The sequence below is a fragment of the Nyctereutes procyonoides genome, unplaced genomic scaffold (assembly GCF_905146905.1).
Source record: "Nyctereutes procyonoides isolate TBG_1078 unplaced genomic scaffold, NYPRO_anot_genome, whole genome shotgun sequence".
Taxonomy (NCBI): Eukaryota; Metazoa; Chordata; class Mammalia; order Carnivora; family Canidae; genus Nyctereutes; species Nyctereutes procyonoides.
The window spans coordinates 28,271,270-28,287,820 of record NW_026575082.1 but is presented as its reverse complement, the minus strand read 5'-3'; the positions used below and the strand labels follow the sequence as shown (position 1 = coordinate 28,287,820).

Genomic DNA, 16,551 nt, shown 5'->3' with positions numbered 1-16,551 from the left:
AGGGATGGAGGGACGGGTGCCACGACCACCCCGGCTGCCCAGGTGCGGAGCCCAGGGCGCGCCAGTCCTGGCCCGGTGGCCGGTGGCCAGGAGGCAGACGCAGGCAGGCGGCCCGTGACGCCCTCAGCCACCTGCAGGAGGGGAGATGGGGGCTACCCGTCCTGGGCGGGCGTGGCCCTCGATCCGGCCTCCTCGGCCCCCCAAGGCGCAAAGGGAGTCGCAGCCCCTGGCAGGCAACATACCCAGGCTGGCCAGATGGGCCATGTGGGCTTTCGGGGCGAGGGAGCCAGGCACTGCAGACAGCCAGGGTCGGTGCCGCAGCCCCACGGGAAGGCGGGGGGGGGGGGGACCAGGCGAGGGGCCTTCCTGCCCCAGAGAGCCCGGGAGGTCCAGTCCTACCGGCCGGCACCCGCGGAGCCACAGCCAAACGAGCCGCCCCGTGACCCGCGCCTTCCCGGGCTCAGCCACCAAGGCCGCGGGGCCAGGCCGCGCTCCCCTCTGGGCCGTGGCTCTGTCAGTAGGCCGCGGTGGCCGTTAAAGCAAAACACTGAGAGCGCTGGACTCCTCGGACTCTGGGGACCCGGAAGGTGCCCACCGCCCCAGCGGGCCGGCCTGGGGCAGCCAGACCCGGCGTTTCCCGGAGGCCCCTCGGGGATGGAGGTTGGGCGCAGGAGTTCACTGGGGCGCACTCGGGGTCCACACCCGGACGGAGGGGCGCCCTGGGGCTGGGGGAGTCCAGCCAGGGCAGAGGGGGTTCCTGTATCTCCCTCCGGCCGCCGGGACTCAGGAAGGGGGCCACGGCCACGCCGGGCGGGAAGGCTCCTGCGACGCCCCAGGAGCCAGGACGGGCGAGTCACCGGCCCGCGGGACGACACGGGCAAGGACACCGCGGGAAGGCCATGCAGCTGGACTTTGAGCCAATTTTACCCTAAATCTCCAAAGGGCAGGGCGTCCCTCGTGGGTCACTTTAGACGCGGGCACAGCGGCTCGCGCCCCCGGCTGCGTCTGGAGGATTCCGGATCTTCAAGAGCAAAAGAGAAGGAACCAGCTGGTTCTGGGGCACTGGGCCGCTGCCGGCGGACTCCTGGGGGCGCCCAGCCGGCTCGTTGCTCAAGTGCTGCCTGGGCTCGGGTCATGATGCGGGGCCTGGGGTCAGGCCTCCCTGCTCAGTGGGGACCTGCGGCTCCCTCGCCCCCTGCCCCCCATCACTCTCTCTCACAAATAAAATCTAAAAAAAAAAAAAAAAGAGTTCCTGAGACTTACCTGGCCTGTTTCAAGGGACACATGACAGGATGTGAGGAAGGCCTGAGGAGGCCCTGAGGGGGAGGTCCTGCGAGAGGCCCTGAGGGAGGCCCTGAGGAAGGCCCTGAGGGGGAGGTCCTGAGGGTGGCCCTGAGGGAGGTCCTGAGGGAGGCCCTGAGGGGGAGGTCCTGAGGAAGATCCTGAGGGAGGCCCTGAGGAAGGTCCTGAAGGAGGCCCTGAGGGAGGCCCTGAGGAAAGCCCTGAGGGGGAGGTCCTGAGTGTGGCCCTGAGGGAGGTCCTGAGGGAGGCCCTGAGGGGAGGTCCTGAGGGTGGCCCTGAGGGGGAGGTCCTGAGGGAGGCCCTGAGGAAGATCCTGAAGGAGGCCCTGAGGGAGGCCCTGAGGAAAGCCCTGAGGGGGAGGTCCTGCGGGAGGCCCTGAGGAAGGCCCTGAGGGAGGCCCTGAGGGAGGCCCTGAGGAAAGCCCTGAGGGGGAGGTCCTGCGGGAGGCCCTGAGGAAGGCCCTGAGGGGGAGGTCCTGAGGGAGGTCCTGAGGGAGGCCCTGAGGAAGGTCCTGAGGGGAGGTCCTGAGGGAGGTCCTGAGGGAGGCCCTGAGGAAGGTCCTGAGGGGGAGGTCCTGCGGGAGGCCCTGAGGGAGGCCCTGAGAAAGGCCCTGAGGGGGAGGTCCTGAGGGTGGCCCTGAGGGAGGTCCTGAGGGAGGCCCTGAGGGGAGGTCCTGAGGGTGGCCCTGAGGGGAGGTCCTGAGGGAGGCCCTGAGGGAGGCCCTGAGGAAGATCCTGAGGGAGGCCCTGAGGAAGGTCCTGAAGGAGGCCCTGAGGAAAGCCCTGAGGGGAGGTCCTGAGGGTGGCCCTGAGGGAGGTCCTGAGGGAGGCCCTGAGGGGGAGGTCCTGAGGTGGCCCTGAGGGGAGGTCCTGAGGAGGCCCTGAGGAAGATCCTGAAGGAGGCCCTGAGGGAGGCCCTGAGGAAAGCCCTGAGGGGAGGTCCTGCGGGAGGCCCTGAGGGAGGTCCTGAGGGAGGCCCTGAGGGAGGCCCTGAGGAAAGCCCTGAGGGGAGGTCCTGCGGGAGGCCCTGAGGAAGGCCCTGAGGGGAGGTCCTGAGGGAGGCCCTGAGGGAGGCCCTGAGGAAGGCCTGAGGGAGGCCCGGAGGAAGGTCCTGAAGAAGACCCTGAGGAGCACCACCTCTGCGCACCTGCCCCCTGGCTTCCCGCCACTCACCCTTGTGTCAGGTCGCCCCCATGTCACCCACTTGAGTCCAGCTTTCTCAAAAAACCACCTGTCTCACTGCAATTCTTTTACTTCTGCTTTAGAACTTGGATAAAAAAGACGAGCCCCTTTAATAAAATACCCAGTGTGCACATCAAAACTGGAAACTAGGAGGCTGAGAGTTCACACTCTGGGCCTCCTTATCAAAAAATGGGGCACACACTAAATTTGTGGTTGAAAAATTTTTTTTCTTCAAACCATGAGAAGCCGGTCTTCAAAGGAAGTCTTGCACGAAGCAGAAACAAAGGAGGGACCTGAGAGCTGGGCTGCTCTGGGCCAAAGGGGAGGAGTGAGTCTGAGGACCTGGGCCGCCGAGGTGGAGCTTTACGAAAGCATTTGGCATCATCTCATTGACGGTGCAGCCAGTAGAGACGGAGCCAAGGGGGCCAGGTCCTAGCCCCAAGCGTGTTCCCTGAGGCTTCTCCTGGGGAAGAAGATGGTAGGTGGGGGGCCATGCAGCCTGGGGTGGGTGGGACGATGAGAAGGTGCTGGAGGGCCCGGCGGGTCAGGGGAGGCGGGAGCGAGGCCTCGCTGGGGCCTCCCGGAGGCTGGCCAGCCGGGCCTCTGTAAAGAGTCAGTTCCCTGGTCCCTGCCCCGCGGCCCCCAACAGCGAGCCAAGGTACAGAGGCGGGGAAAGGAAGGCGGCACACTTGGAAGGATCCGGAAGGCCAGTCCTTGCATCCTCTGCCTCCCTCGCTAAACTGCGATCTCCGCCTTCATTCGTTCCTGGCACGCTGTTTCCTTAACCACATCCCCCCCACCCAAAGTTCTAGAACAATTGGGTGGGGAAAGACCTGCCTTCCCCCAAAGTGACCCCGTCTCTGAAATTATTTCGTTCTCAGGCTTCGCCGTCCAGACGCTCATCGCTGTGATTCTGGGCGCTGGGAAAGCTTCCCCCAAAGTGCGGCCCACAGACCGTCCATCAGCATCACCTGAGGAGCTCGCGTGCCAATTTCCTAGAGCCTCCCCCCACCCAGGTCTCCAGGTCACAACCCTTGAGGTGGGGCTGCCACACCCGGGGCTGCAACCAGCCGCCCAGCCCAGGTGATTCCGATGCGCTTTGGCCTCTGGAAGCTGCGGGAAGCCCTGTGGACCCTGGTTGGGGTGTGGGTGGCTCCTGTGTCTGTGGCTCTGGATCAGATCCCTTTCCCCTTGGGGCCTTCCCTTCAGCAGCCCGAGCTCCGTCTGCCTGCACCCTGGGAACGTGCCCAGAAGGTTCAGAACGTCCGGAAGGTTGGGCCAAGGCTCGTGTGTTGTCAAGCAGAAAATGCCGCTGTGGACGCAGCCCGGTTAACATTAAGCTGTCCCGGCCTCCCGTGGTCCCCTGCCCACGCTGCTCTCTCCATGACCTCTGGATGTCACTACAGGCCAGGTTTCTGCGGCTGCCGCTGCTCTCCTTCCAGCAACCTCCAGGTGGACTGAGGGGTAGGACAAGCAGCCCCACTTCCTCCAGACCCCCGGGAGCACTGTCATCCCCTGGTCTGGCCACAGCCCTGGGGGCCAGGACGGAGGGGACGGGGTCCTGCTGCCACCGGGCCGGAAGCAGGGCAGGGCGCCCAGACGCCCCCCGGGGATGCCCTACATCAGCAGCCCCTCAGGTAAAAGATTGAGGAGCTCGCGCTGCGTCTTCCCATGAGGTCAGAGCCTCTCTGGCCCTGCCCCTTCCCGCCCGAGAGGAGCGGACGCGGGCACACGCTGCGGGCCTCACAGGCCTCGGCTCCAGTGGCCGAGCAGGCGGATGGGACGTGTGCCCTCGGGCCAGGCTGGGGACTCGGTCTTCAGAGCACCCTCACACGCTATCCGGCCAACACGCATTGGGCGCTCACTGTGCGGCCTCCGCAGGCCCCGGGCAACCGCACGTGGGCTTCTCCAGGCCACGAGCAGGGCCCCGCGCCGCGTGCATGTCACCACTCCGGAGGCCGGAGGCCGCAGCGTCCGAGGCAGGAGCCTCTCCTGCTCCAGGGGATGCACCCCTGAGGAGACGCTGTGCAGGGGCTGGGAGCTGGGAGGGAGCCGCCCAGGCCAGGTCCTGCTCACGTCCTGTTGCACAAGGAAGGAAATGAGGCCCAGACGGGCAAGCCCGGCTGATTCTTGGTCTTGGCTCAGTCTCCAAACTTCCTGAAATCCAACCCCTCAGTGAGAACGTCTTCCGCAGGCACCTGCCTTGTGTGTTGTTTGTTGGCTTGTGAACACTCGCACTGCATCACACGCTCTACTGTATGACAGGTTAATGATGTGGGTGAAACCTACACTCAATTATGAGATTAAAAATACAGATGGGTAGGAACTCCAGTACTTTCTATGCACCCCGGCCTAAGCCTTTGCCAATCCCACTGGGTACATGTCTGATTCTTTACCTATGTTGATGGTTACAGTGAGGATGGAAAAGGAGAACAACTTTGAAACCAAAATGGCTAATAAGTACAAAGGAATCGAAATCATGAGCATAATTTATTCCTATAGGAAATATCAATTGTGCTGGGTCCAGTGGGGTGCTCCCAGGTAGTCCCAGCAAGAGCGCGCCCACGGAGTGGCGATCGCTAAGGAGATGGGAGCTGTAAGTACAGTTGTCTGGAACGCAGAGGGCATGACTGGATGGCTAAAACACCAGGCCCCAGGAGACTTCCGCAGGGAGAGGCATCCTGCCCTGTGCAACCATTCGTGGTACAGTTAACCCTTATTCTCCTAAGAGTTCACAGTGCTTATCACGTATACTATAGCACGAACACAAGCCGTACCACAGAGGGCTGAAAGCAAGATGGTGTGTCACTGCCATCATCCATAATGTCCGATCAGTTTCCCCGTGTGAGTCCATCATGCCCGCACTGATGGCACTAATGCTATCTAGGACACATCAGCCAATCCAGCCAACCCACATGTCCCAGTGTTGTGCCAACGTAGTTGGAAACACACTCAGGAAGGCAAGGCCCAACTGGATTAAACCACTGATGCTGAGAGGAAATGGAGGTGTGAGTATTTGATGCATTGGTTGCCTAGAAAGGTAAATGTGGGGACCAAGGAGGCGTGTCGAATCCATGTGGGGCCCTTTCCCCCTGGAAGTTCCTCTCCATGAAATGCCCCCCAGCGAGAAGCACCTGGGAAGCCTTTGTTGTTTCCACAGCCCTAGAAAGAGCCCAGAGAGGGAGAGAGCATGAGTGGATGATTCCTTTTTTTTTTTTAATTTTTTATTTATTTATGATAGTCACAGAGAGAGAGAGAGAGAGAGAGAGAGAGGCAAAGACACAGGCAGAGGGAGAAGCAGGCTCCATGCACCAGGAACCCAACGTGGGATTCAGTCCCGGGTCTCCAGGATCATGCCCCAGGCCAAAGGCAGGCGCCAAACCGCTGCGCCACCCAGGGATCCCCTGAGTGGGTGATTCCATGGTCATACTTAGGAAAGGACTCCAAGCTCACACCTGCTGATGGCCTCACTGCCATCTCTGCATCCAGAGGACAGATTATCAGCAGTGCTTTCAAGAAAAAGGGCTGGAGACCCGAGGCAGGAGATGATACTACCAGTTGGTCTGGAGGGAAGGTGCGCTGTAACAAACTAGGCTGTAACAAACTATCACAGCCTGGGTGCCATAAGCGACAGAAACTGTCTCACAGTCCTGGAGGCTAGAAATCTAGGATCAGGGTGTCACAAGGCCACTTCTGAGGTCTCTCTCCTTGACTTGCAGATGGCCATCCTCTCCCTGTGTCCTCACATGGTCCTCCCTCTGTACCTGTCTGTGTCCTAATTGTTTCGTAGAAGGACATCAGTCATACTGGATTGGGACCCACCCTAATGTCCTAATTTTAACTTGATTACTTTAGAGTCCCAATCTCCAAATACAGTCATATTTATGACTCTGGGGCTTTGCACATTAACTTATGTATTTTGGAAGAGGACATAATTCAGCCCATGACAGAAGTATTTTCTTAACTTTGTTAAAATGAAGCCATGAGATTAAAAAAAAGAAGAAAAAAAAAAAAGAACTAACCAGCTCACTGTATGAAATGTCAATAAGGCTTCACCAAGACCTGGTATGAGTGACAGGGACAAGGAAGACTTGTCCCAACCCGCCACTGTAGGCCAGGATCCCAGGAGTGAGCAGCTCCTCCCAAACTCCTTCTCTACAGCAAGATGATGCTATGGACTGAATGGCCCCCTCAAATCCATATGTTGAAATCCCAACCCCCAGAGTGATGGTAGGAGGGAGCAGGGCCTTCGAGGGGTGGTTGGCAATGACCATAGAGACCTTGTGAATGGGATTAGTGTTTTTATTTTTTAAAAAGACACAAGAGCTTGCTCTTTCTCTCTGTTCTCTAGCATGTGAGACCATGAGAAGGAGGCCATCTGCAAACAGGAAGAGGGCTCTCACCAGAAACTGCCAGCACCGTGACCTTGGACTTCCAGCCTCCAGAACCGTGAGGAGTATTCAAGGGCCCAGTCCGTGGTAATTTGTTAGAGCAGCCTGAGCTAAGGCAGATGGTGAGGACTCCGGGAGTGTGACCCAACTTCACATGTGAAAAGGAAGAACTTCCTTGATCACAAACAGCTCTGGCCCCATTGCCCAGTGGGGTGGAGCTGTCTGCGTGCGGCAGCTGCACAGGCCTCATGGGATCTGACCTCGAGGTAGGACTTTCAGGGAGCAGCCCTGGAGCTTGCCCTTCCAGCCCCTATATCCTTGTAGGCCCACTGGCCTCGAGGCAAGTCCCTGTCCTTGACATGCAGGGCCCCTGGGACACTGCAGTCCAGTTTGAGGTCTCAGTCCCTGTGGTGGGTGGCCTGAATGTCTGAGCACTGTGGAGCGGAGACTCTTGCTGCTACGCGGTGGGGGGTTCTCCTGGGTGCTGACGCCAGGAGGCATTTGTAATGCTGCTAGCAGCTCTGCATGACTCTAATCTGGTTTATGCAAACCCAGTCATTTTGCAGCCGGCTAGGAAGCCTAGGAGGAGGGATTTGCTTTGATCTGTTATCAAAGATGATTTTGCATTTACGTGGGAATGGCTAATGCTAAAAATATTGCTGTTTGGGAGAAACACGAGCCAATCTATGTCCTATATTCAGATATTTTAAATGATACTGTGGCATCTTGGAACACCCAGCATTAAACAAACAAACGTGAAACTCCCTGTTTCATTCTTCAGATTAAGACCAAATGAAGGGTGGCGCCAAGCATCCAAGCTCTTGTGCAGGTTCCCCGCCTCTCCTCTGGTGCCGGAGTCCGCCGTGACCCTGTGCTCGAATCCGGCCAGAGCTGCTCGAAAGTGGAGGAATACTTTCCCTCAAGGCCCCTGGCACACGGCTGTATTCATGTGGGCTGGGGGTTGGAACCATTGTTTCAGAAGAATTTTCTTCCACATTCTGCTCTAGCCCAGCCCAAGGGAATGGGATTTGAGTCAGGACACTGGGTCTGAATGTAAGCCCTGCCTCTCACCAGCTGTAGGATTAGCTTGGGCAGGCTCTTAACCTCTGGGTCTGAACTTCTCCTTCGTAAGACGGACCCTCTCACCCTCCTTGCCCCCACCTTCCCCGGTTACGGGGCAGGGAGGATGAGGGGGCCCGTCTTGCAAAGGAGAAGAAACAGTGGAATGGAAACAGTGTAGGTGACGATACTGATCATGATAAAGCATCATGTCCCTTGCAGGGACATCATACACCTTACAGGGGACATCTTTGGGTTTTGTCACCCAGCATCTTTACCCCTCCTTCTAGTAACAGCATAATTTAACCTAAATTTAACCTAAATTATAAACTGTAACCTAAATTGCATCTGGACAACCAACCTGACCCCATGATTACTTCTTGGGCTACAGGTATACTTGACCCTGGACACTCCCAGAAGTAGGAGGTGTGGTTCCTTGCCTAGGAGAGACTTGTACCCTCCCAGCCTCCTGCTGTGTTGGACAGGCCCTCAGAATCCTTTCTAACCACCCTGCACTAGTGCTCCCATTATTGTGGTTATATAGCTAAAAACCACCTTTCTAGACTTTTCCACAGGCAATGACATGAATGCAAACTGTTATCCAAAAGTTTCCATTCAAACTAGATTTGGAAGGCAGGAGTGCAGAAGAGACAGCTTGCCTACACATCCACATTTTCTATAGGTGTACATGCTTCTGGACCCTTCCTATGAAGCAGTAGTTCCACATCTGGTCAATTATGTGTTGGGTTTCAGAAGCAGTTTGGAGGCAACGTCACCAGCTTCCGGGCCTCCTGATCCCCAAATCACAAATATGACATGTGGGCTTGAATTCAACTATTCCCACGGTGGCCTCCTGATTGCCCTTCTTTCCTGAGAATTTCAAGAGTCAGAGTTCTCCCCAACAAGTTAGTTCTCCTGTGTTCTGGGAGTCATTTTTAAAGCTTCAGTCTAAAAAGCACCCCTTCAGGTGGTGGAGCTGTAGATGCCCTTGAAGGACTCTGACACCGGTCAGATGTAAGCCTACTCCCTGCCCCACGTTCTGCATCTGTGTTCTGGGGGTCAGCAGCACTGTGATGGATGAGGCCAGGACTGTGACTACTTCCCACATGGACATTGAAGCACTGAAGAAACTTAACAAGAATAAAAAGTTAGTCAAGAAGTTGGCCAAGAAGTATGATGCCTTGCTGGCCTCAGAATCTCTGATCAAGCAGATCCCACAGATTCTGGGTGCAGGCCTGACTAGGCCTTGCTGATGTGCAGTGAGAGTAGATGAAGTGAAGTCCACGATCAAGTTGCCGGTGAAGAGGGTGTGGTGTCTGGCAGTGGCTGACGGCCACAAGAAGATGACAGATGATGAACTTGGGTGCGACACCCGCTTAGCTGTCAATTTCCTGGTGTCATTTTGCTCAAGAATTGGCAAAATGTCCGGGCTTTATACATCAAGAGCCCCATGGGCAAGTCCCGGAGTCTGTACCAAAGCATAAGCAGCTTAATAAACCCTAGTGCTCCCATTATAAGTAAGTAAAGAGAGAAAGAAAAAAGAAAAGAAAAGAAAAGAAAAGAAAGAAAGAAGGAAAGGAAAGGAAAGGAAAGGAAAGAAAGAAAAGAAAAGAAAAGAAAAGAAAGAAAAGAAAAGAAAAGAAAAAGAAAAGAAAAGAAAAGAAAAGAAAAGAAAAGAAAAGAAAAGAAAAGAAAAGAAGAAAACTCATTCCTTTAGATCATCCAACAATTTTGCAAGCACTCGGTACTGGAATTAAATCCCTCTCTGCTAAGTATCTAGAGTGGCTTCTGTAGTCTACGAATGAATCCTGCCAGGTACAGAAGAGATGGATACTTGGGACCCCATGTGGACCAAGGGGAGTCAGATCATAGAATCTCATTCTAACATTTGATAAGTAGAGGTTAACTTTCTGGGCAGCCATCTTGCCTTCACAAAAGAGCTTGTCTGAGGAAAGCACCAACATGAGAAGGCCGAGCCAAGAGAGAAGCCTGATCTTGACACCATTTGGGTCGCTGAATCGAGCAATGTCTTGCGCCAAACCTGACCTTGGGCTTTCCTGTTACACGAGCCAATGAGTTCCTCCTTCTATATGAGACAGTTGGAGTTGAGCTAGTCCATCATTTGACTAAAACATAACTTATCAGTCATAATGATGACCACAGGAGAGAAATTAACAGGGAAGCAGTGGTCAGATGCCTATAGATCACATGTTCTCAACCACAGGTCTGCATCAGAATCACCTGGAATCACATTACAAGGTACAAGTGGACAGGTCTGGGCCTGGACCTTGCAGCTCATGTGAGGGACACTTAGTGAGCAACTGGAAAATTCTCCCAGATGCGCTGGTTCCGACACATACCACTGGCAGAGCAAGGCAGCAGCCATTTCTTGAAAATACCTGAATATTTAAATCTCAGTTTTAAGCACTAATATTATTTTTCAACCTAATTCTGATTTTCTCCTTTTAGGGTTAAAAAAAAACCTTTGCATTGAGTCACCCAGTATTATAACCACCAGATGAGAATACCATCGAGTGAAATATTTCAGCCCAGCTTGTGTAAGCTGAAGCAGCTGGGCCATTTTTTAAAAATATAATAAATAAGTGAATACATAATCAATCCCTCGAGTGCCAGCTCTCTGTTCTGTGTGCTCTCAGAGCTGTGATTTTTCATCTTTATTCTATGCCCTCAAAAAGAAAAGCAACATAGGGGGAAATGTTGACAGACTGTTCTCTGTGACGTCAACCAACAGAAAAAGCTAAACTGTTGATGCTCGTTCCAGAAGGCATTTCTACTGTGGGTTTTGGTGGGTGCAGATTTAGAATAACCCTTCCTTTTCTGGAATAAATATTAACTATTTAATACCAAAAAGCCACCTGAGAAGTCAAACGTTTTGATGTCCGCAATGTGTACAAGACACAACAGTAGCAGAAATAAGCCCATTAAGTGGAGTGAACGAGCACAGAGTTAAATATTGATCAAGCATTTCTCAAGTGCCTGGCCAGGTCCTCTGTAGCCAAAGATGAACTAGACGCGCTCCATTGGTTCAAGAAATTTACAGTCTACAGAGAAACAGACTTGTTTAAAAAAAAAAAGCATAATCATTTGGTGGATGATTTTATCTTTAGAATCAAGCAAAAATTAAAAATTATTCAAAGACAAATCTGAAGAATCAGTGGAGTGATCAGACCAGCTGACTCTGAGGTGTGACTCGTAGGATGGCTCCGAAGTCAGTTCCCAAAGACGATTCCTGCAAACATCATAGGAATCGTAGAATGTGCGCGTAACCTCCTGAGGTGCTACTTGGAAGGAGTAAATTCATTCCACATATAAGGCCCAGTTTGTTTCCTTTTTGGTTTTGTTTTCAGGAACATATATAGGCAAGAAAGATCCCATGATTCCACGCCTGTTTGAAAGAGTTCTGTAACCCGAATTTCCTCAAGCCCTCCCTGGATGTGAATACTTATTAGGCCACAGAGGCATTGACATTCAGCCATCCAGGCCATTGCCTGTGCCCTGGCACCCCCCTGTGAGGCTCCTGCTGGGTGTCGATGGAGGTGTCTCTGTGTGAAAGAACACTCCCTGCTCCCAGGCCCTCCTGTCTGGCCCCTCACTGTTGACCGCTGCCTGTGAAGCCATCCTGGCCATTTTGGCCAAGATCTCGGGGAGCAGTGCCTTCCTCCTTGAGCCCCTGGATGCACTGCAGACATGGGGAGAGAGACCTTCACCTCAACCTTGTGCTGTTATTTTGTCCTCAGGGCCTGGGTCTCAGAAGCCCCCATTGCAAGCAGGTCATGGACCTGCTGTAGCTTCTTTCCGGCCCCAGCCCCTTCTCTACAGGGCAGGGCCCCAGAGAGCGTGCCTCCAGCTCCGCCCTCTCCCCACCAGCTCTGACCTGAAGTCCATAGCACCTCCTCGTTTATGCACACTGACCCTGAGTAGCTGGCTACTAGCTCGGAACCACCAGACATAACGCTCCCGCCAGGTTCAGCTACTTCTATTTTATTATTATTATTATTATTATTTTTTAGTTTATTTATGATAGTCACACACACAGAGAGAGAGAGAGAGGCAGAGACACAGGCAGAGGGAGAAGCAGGCTCCATGCACCAGGAGCCCGACGTGGACGTGGGATTCGATCCCGGGTCTCCAGGATCGCGCCCTGGGCCAAAGGCAGGCGCTAAACCACTGCGCCACCCAGGGATCCCGGTTCAGCTACTTCTAAAAGGAAGATCAGGCAAGAGTCTGTAGAAGTCAGATTCCCTCCTGTCTCTTGGTTTCTGACAGAGCTGACTTGAGGCCAAAGCTTACATTGAGTTAGCAGAATGGGTTCTGGGCAGGAGGCTACTGCTCTCCATTGAGGGGGTAGGGACAGTGTCTGTGAATGACCGCACGGTTGAGACACACCTCGCAGACCCCAGGGGGCAGGATGTCCAACAACTTGCAAAGCCAGCGGAGAGAAAAATGCCACAGATACGGATCACAAGGATTTCTTTTAGGGAGTTACCCCGTGAGGAATGCTCACACTCTCCTTTTTAATGGCTGTAATGTTTTAATTCTTTTTTTAAACTCTACCTCGGGGTGCTTGGGTTTGGGCTTACATCATGATCTCAGGGTTATGGGATCAAACCCTGTGTTCGGCTCCACACTGAGCATGGAGTCTGCTTGAGATTCTTTCCTCTTCCTTGTCTCGCCCCCTTGCTCCTCCCTCCACTCACTTTATTTCTCAAACAAATACATAAAAATTGTTAAAGTTTCTACCTCATAAAGTTATGGGGAGAATGAAACAGGGTTCAGATGTGAGGAGCCAAGTCCTCCCAACTCTTCTTCATTGTCCATTCTCCTCCTCCCAGCAACTTCCTAGAACTGTACATTTTATTTGAGTAGTTAAAATAATATATTTATGTTAGACACACATGACTGTATTACAGATTAAGATACATAAATTCACATGACTTTTTTAAAAAGATTTTATTTTTAAGTAATCCCTACACCCAACATAGGGCTTGAACTCACAACCCCGAGATCAAGAGTCTCATGCTCCACTGACGGCCAGCTAGGCACCCCTAATTCACATGAATTTTTAAGATAAAACAAGGAACCTAAAGGAATTTCAGCTGTGCTGCTCTGAGGCATTCATTCATTCTTATTGGGGACAAATTCGTGGAAACGTTTGAGAAGTTCTGGTGTGGACCCCCGGGAGGCCTTGAAAACTCCTCATTGAGAACTGACAGTTCATGTGTTGGGAAAACCAGTGTGAAGGAGGCACAGTGAGGAGGGACTGAAGGTTAGGTTCTTGAGCTCAGCCCCTGGGTAGTAATCCTCCATGCTGCCTCTGGATCTCGAGGCTCCTACGTGCAGGGGCATCCGTAAGCATTTCTCTTCGGGTTCACAGCCAGACCTACACTATCACAGGACATGGAGCCTCAAAGGGGGTAGAGCCCTCCGCTGCAGAGGCTGAATTCAAGCCTACACCTGCTGACTCTCCCCACCCCCACGCCTTCTGAAAGCTGTCCCCATGCTTCCCATCTTCTGGCCTTCCCCATCTCCAATAGGGCAGGCTCCCAGAGTACCTGAGGCCAGGCCCACCTACAGGAGGCCATGATGCCTTCGCCACCTGACTGGTCCAGGAAACTGCCACTGGACTCTCTTGACCTTCGACTAAACCCGTTTCCTGGCAGGAACAGTCTCACCCATTCCACACCTGACTACAGGATAGAATGACTCCATGATTTTCCTAGAGGGACACTTTTCAGGAAGTTGAGCTGCTCGAATGTCCCAGGGAAAGGAACCAGCAATTCGCAGCCATGGTGCTTCCAGGGGTCCCCATCCCCTGGACGTCATACCTGTGGCTTCTCCCACCAGCCCTCTGCCTGCAGTCCAAGAGGGAGCACCACCGATGTGGAGGCGTTGCAGGCTTCTCCTTATTGCTGAGGCAGGAGGAGGACAAGGACGCTCTACCCCCTGGTGCGTGCGGCCCATGAACAAGAAATGGCTCTGACTTTTCTTCTTCTCAGCCTTTGCTTTCTGTTTCTAGTCTTTAGTCTGCATCTCGGAGTCACACAAAACATTGTAGAGCAAACAGTGAGGAACAAGTGTGCTTGGGAGGGGAATGTCCTGAATTCTATAAGCCAGTTTCCCTGTAAGGCAACAACATGGCTTTCAGGTTCCCAGGTGGACTCGGATCTGTCCACATTTGTCCCTTTCTGCACTCTTTCCTCTAGAGCCAGAGCCTGCTAGGTGTGGAGCTCCATGGATGCCAGAGGTCCAAGAGGGTCTGCAGGGGTCCCTGGGACCATACTTTTGGGAGGCCTCAGCTGCGGCCACACCTGATAGGCAGCCAACCGATTTTTATTTACTAATCATTGATTATGTGCTAGACACTGTGGTAGGGCCTTGGGATGGAGTGTGGGGCAAAGTGGACAAAATCTCTACCCTCTTTCAGCTTAAAATCCAACAGGGAAGAGAGGTGTTGTGCAAAATTTCCAATTACACTGACTTGTGAGAGAGAAGGGCGAGATACCGTGGATGCAAGTAAAGGCGATGCCACTCACTGGGGACAAGAGACAGGGTAAGGAACATTCTTCCCAAGAAGGTGACATTAAGATAAGACCTAAAGGAGCTGCTTCTGTGCAAATGAGAGAGGAGGATGGGGTATAGACAGTGGTTCCAAGCCTGAGGAACCGCCTGCGTGGAGAGCCCTGAGGTGAGAGGAGAGGGAGGGGAGGGAGCAGAGGGGTGACTACGGGGATGCCAAGGCCTGACCCCAAGGTCCGACCCCGACCCCGTGGGCAAGGGAATGTGGCTGACAGGTTCTAGGAAAGGAAAAGACTTGCACTTGGAAGGGTGGCTCTGGCGGTTGTGGGAAGAATGGGGTTTGGTGGAGGCGGGAATCCACGGGGAGGCGCTGGGCCCCGCTGCGGTGGGTGGAGGTAATTTGGGGGGTCGGGGGGGCTGAGGCAGAGACAGCAGACAGGGCAGGAGGAACCGCTGGGAGACAGAGTGAAGGGAACTGGGGAGCCCCTCTCTGCTTTATGGACGATCCCAGGCTCCCCTCAAGGGCCCCATCCACTGGCTTTCAATCAACTTGAGAAGGAAGAGAAGCCACTTGGGCCAAGAGAAGGCCTGGAATTCCAAGGGTAATGTGTGGGGAAGGAGCACCCCCGCAGGCCGCGCACCCTCCCGGGCCACCTGCTCATGCCTCCCAGGACGATGACAGCGGGTTTGCATAATTTCTGGGATGAACGTTCCGCCAAGGGATGGGCGCCATCGTATTTCGGAGGCAATCCACAGTAGCAGGAGCCGGGCACAACTTTCCCAAAGGTGACCCTTGAATTTGTGTCTGTAGCTTTAGGGCGCCGTCACTCAGAGTAGGAAGGCCTGACATTAGGGAGAACCGTCTATCTGGACTGAAAATGGTAAGAGTAGGACAGTGTGTCCCCTCCCGAAAGACCCCTCCTACCACTGCCCTCCTTTGGTCTCCTTCACTGACTGCTTGCTTGCACCCCAGACGATGGTGGTGACTGTGGGGTGCAGGGATCCCTCCCTTTAGCTCAGTCCCCACTCCACCACTGTCAAGAGGAGGATTCCCTGAGCCTGAATCTGCTAAGATTCTCTTGGTTGTGAATGCTCTTGGTTGTAAATAATCAAAAAAAGAATTAGAACATTTATGGTATCATGTAACGAGGAGTCCAGAGAGAGGGTGGACTTCAGACTTGTTTGATCCAGCAGGTCAGGACGCTTCTCAGGGACTTGGGTCTTTGTCATCTCTCTGCTCTGCTGTTCAGCATGTTGGCTTCTTCCTGGCCCTGGTTTCCTCTAGATGCAGCGTGGCTGCTGGGCATTTAGGGCCACCTGCTGCCTTCCAGCAGGAGGAAAGTGCTTCCGGCGGCCCTCTCGGAGTCAGGAGGACCCAGTGGAGCATCCCCGCAAAGCTCTTCTTCATCCCTCGTCCCCCTCGAAGCACTCCCCAGTGAGAGGGTTGACAGGTCATTTCAGGCTTGCCCTGATCTGCAGAGACTAATGAGGGTGGGAGGTGGGGAAGGGGTCACCTGGCCCTGAGTCCCAGGGGCGCTGTGGAAGCAGACACCCGGATGGCACCGAAGGTTCTTTTAGGAAAGAGCCAGGGAGCAAGAGATGTTGGGACAGCAGCTTCTAGGGTCTAAAAAATCCTTTTAGCGTGCATATTTTCCAACATAAAAAGTAGACCAAACAGTGCAGCCGATGCCCGTGTACACATTGCTAAGTCGCCACGGATCCACTCGGGGCCTTTCTCATCTGTTTTCCAACCTGCTTTCCTGCTCCAATTCATTAGGAAGCAAACCTTGGACACTGTGACATTTCATCCCCTATTATTCCAGCGCGTATCTTTAAAAGACAAGAATACTTTCATTCTGTTTTGTTTTTAGTTTTAGTTGCAATATAGTTGGAATGTAATATTAAATTAGCATCAGGTGTATACAAGTCATGCAACAATTGCACACACATTGCAAAATGCTCACAATACGTGCATTGTAATATTACTGACTATATTCCCTGTGTTGTACTTTTTTCCCCTGTGGTTTCTTTATTTTGTGACAGGAACTTTGTACCTTCACCCATCTCCCCCGCGCCCTCCC

General features: G+C 53.8%; 1 pseudogene; it reads left to right on the top strand.

The window, feature by feature from the left end:
- Positions 1 to 9,006: 9,006 nt before the first annotated feature.
- LOC129514512 (60S ribosomal protein L10a-like) lies at positions 9,007 to 15,909 on the top strand (annotated as a pseudogene).
- Positions 15,910 to 16,551: the final 642 nt, after the last annotated feature.